We start from the raw sequence: 3,681 nt of genomic DNA, 5'->3' as shown, positions 1-3,681 counted from the left end.
TATATATATATTTTTTATTATTTTTTTTTTTTGTAATGAGGAAACCTGAAAGATCGAAGCATAAGGAATATGAAAAGATTAGTTTTATAATAATGAGTATTTAATGGTTACACTCCCTTTTAATTTATATATTAATGTGTATTTAATGACCAATGCTCTTTTTGAGCATATAAATAGGCCTAAAGGAGAGGGGGTAGAGTCGCGGTGAGCGTTGCAGTGGTGCGTCGTGGCGAGGCGTCACAGAGACGTGTTGCAGCGGGGTGTCGCGGCAGTGCGTTGCAGCGCGTCGCTGCAATGCATCAAGGCGATGTGTTGCGGTGGAGCGTTGCGATGATGTGTTGTGGTGGGGCGTCGCTGCAACGTGACACATTGAGGCGGTGCATCTGGGCGATGCGACGCGACGGAGCGTCATGACGACACGAAACTTTGCGACAGTGTGTCACAGCGATGCATTATGGCGACGCTTGGTTGCAAAGAGTTGCAATGAAGAATTGCAGCGCAGAGTTGAAGTGAAAAATTGTTGCACTGAGTTTAAGTGAAGAATTGCAGCACAAAGTTGAGGTGAATAATTGCGGCGCAAAGTTGTGGCGAAGAGTTGCAAGGAAGAGCCGCGACGAAGAGGAAGGTTGCCCCCTCCCTGTGTAGCAGGCAAGCAACGAGATGTTCTTCCTCGTTACGGCGAAGAGGAAAGTCGTCCATGTCCAGCGTAGCAGGCGAGCAACGAGATCTTCTTTCTCTTGCGACAAAGAGGAAAGTCGTCTCCGTCTTGCGTAGCAAGCGAGCAACGAGATTTTTTTTCTCATTGCGCTGAAGAGAAAAGTCGTCCCCATCTTGCGTAGCAAGAGAGCAATGAGATCTTTTGCATTGATACCTCACATTCTGGAGGAGATTCTCGTGTCGCCCTTGCACGTTCTGGAGGTGATGAAGAATATTATAGCTTTCCTGCCGCGCTTTGGGGGAAAGATTTTCATGCTTATGTGGTGGCAATATCTGGAGACCCTTTGACGATTATCAGAAGTACTAGAACTTTGGGGAGGCGATACTGACTCTACTCGAAGATGAGTGGATTTATTATAACTATTGTACAAGTATATGTTGGGCATTGTAGCCTTTTGATGTGAAATTTGTATATGATAACAATGTATTTTTTTTGTACCTCTTTGACGTTGCTTATGAGCTTGTTGTGACTTCCCAACTGTATTAAATTCTTCTAAAGCTCGTAGCCTTCTGAGGTTTTTTAGTGTAGACCCTCTTTGGTTCGTCTTCCAGCGGCATGAAAGCTTCTTATCAGGTCTTGTCTTATGGGCTTGACTTCCAGGAGATTGGTTAAAAGGAGAATCCATTGAGAATGTAAGACCACTTTTGAGTTGTATAACAGGAGATGCTCGAAAATATTAACCCGTAACAAAATCATATGAAATTTGTTGAGGATGGTTGACCTATCATAGGTTGTTAATCGAAGCTTTTGCTTGACGACCGTAATCTGTTATGGAAGAGGTGGACAGAAATACACTAAGGATTTTTTATCTATCTTAGGCTATATGTCGAAGCTTTTGCTCGACGACTGTAGCCTGTAATGGAAGAGGTCGAAGGAAATCCACCAAGGATTTTTGACTTATCTTATCTAAGACTGTATGTCGAAAGACTGTATGTCGAAGTTTTTGTTTGACGTTTGTAGCCTGTAATTGAAGAGGTCGAATCGACTCCCCCTGGGATCGATTAAGCCTAGAATGAGGTGTCAGAGATGTTATGCATTTCGACTAGGGCGTAGGTTGCAATGGACCGTAGGTTTTCTTGAAAATATAGTTGCATTCATACTCAAGAAAAATGTTTGACATCTTATTAGTTGCTGCTTTTGAATCTTTTTGCCCCCTAGCATAGGCATTTTCCATGTGAACTTGTAAACAACCAATGTATCGGGTCTTAAAGAGATCAGTTTCCTGATCTAGTTAAAGAAGAACTCCAATATGATGAGGGGCACTGAGGAAGTCTTATATGCAGTGAAGATTGTCCAAGTCCTGGAGCGATTCTCGAAGACCTGTAATTTGAATGAAATAAGACATGACATCTTCATCACAGTCGTGCTCGAGACGTTGATATGAACAACATTTTGAAACTGTAGTGAAGGTTGCCCCCTAATCCGGAAGAAGTTTTGAAATACTTTGTGTCTGAATATGATGCGAGAAGACAACCCCACTACAATCGTGCTCGGGATTTTGATGTGAACGACCTTTTGAGACTGCAGTGAAGGTTGCCCCCAGTTTGGAAGAATGCTTCAGAGATTATTTTCAAGACATAAACGAGGTTCCTTTGTGATTTGGATGATATACATCTTTGGGAAACGAAGTAGGGGATCAACGTCTTAGGGTTGAAGACAATGTTAAACGGGACTTCAATTCCCATAGACGACTTCAAAATGATGTCTGATAGAAAATTCATGGCGGTAGAGTAATCTATTATTGTCTTAGTGTTGTATGAGAATTCAACACACACAGATAAAAGAAGAGAAGTATACAGGAGGAAGCACCTCAGCTTTTTACGTGGAAAACCCTTGAAAGGGAGAAAAATCACGGGGCCTAGCACAGTTGAAATAATCCACTATGAATGATGAGTACTCAAGTCCAATCTTCCCCTAAATTAGGGAAAATGGAATTTCAAAGTTTCATAACTATAATTTGACTGCAGTTCTCGGAGACAACAGGTTGCAAGGGTCATTTTTTATTGTTGTGGAGCTAGTAGTCTGTCGTGGTGTTGTAGATGGTTGCTCCGGAAGCATTGACTGGCCAGAGAAGCCATAATAAGCAGTTGCGAGAACTGTGAATCACGTAGACTGTAGTTGACAAGTATTAATGACGTTCGTATGCCGCAGGGGCCGGAGTTGAGAGCTCCATGAGGTGATAACCACGTAGGTCGTTGGAGCGAATATTGATGACATCCGTAGGTCGCTGGGGTTGAAGTCGGGAACTGCATGAGCTGATGACCGTGTAGGTTTTTATTAACATATGAACCGTAGTGGTGAGCAGTGGTAACGTCCATAGACTATTGGGATCGGATTCGGGAGTTGCATGAGCTGATGATCATGTCGGTTGTAGTTGGCACATGGACTATAGTGGTGAGCTTTTATCCTATATACTGAAGAGGGTTACTAGATTTTTCAAATCACGACGTTGACTGACGACGTCTGATCGACGGTGGTTAACGATGATCGATGGTGGTCGACGACGTTCGGTGATGGTCGACGCCGCTCAGCGGTGATCGACGAAGGTCGGCAGTGTTTGACGACAGTCGGTGGCGTTCTACGGAGGTTGGCGGTGTTTGACGACAGTCGGCGGAGTTCGACGACGGTCGGCGGTGGTGTTGTACTCCAGCTCTTTCTCAAAGCCTCAAGTTCTCTCCCAAGGCTTCCTCCCCCTTTTTCATGTGAGGGTAGGGATAAATTTATAGTTTTCTGAGTGTCATTAATGCAAGAATATGAACCGTTTTGATTGGACAGTTCGAAGAGTTTCCTCGGATCAAATGACTTTTAATGGATATTTGAGTAGCTTAACGATGTCAATTTGCACAATCTTGGGCTCGTTGGATTCGTCTTGTTGAGACACTTGATTTGAGTGTATGCTTGCTAGTATCAAAATTTATTTGACCTTTCAAATGTGTCCCGAAATCTTCCAATAGTGGTTTAAT

Source organism: Phalaenopsis equestris, unplaced genomic scaffold, assembly GCF_001263595.1.
Source record: "Phalaenopsis equestris unplaced genomic scaffold, ASM126359v1 Scaffold000404, whole genome shotgun sequence".
Classification (NCBI taxonomy): Eukaryota; Viridiplantae; Streptophyta; class Magnoliopsida; order Asparagales; family Orchidaceae; genus Phalaenopsis; species Phalaenopsis equestris.
Note: the sequence above shows the minus strand (reverse complement) of the source record.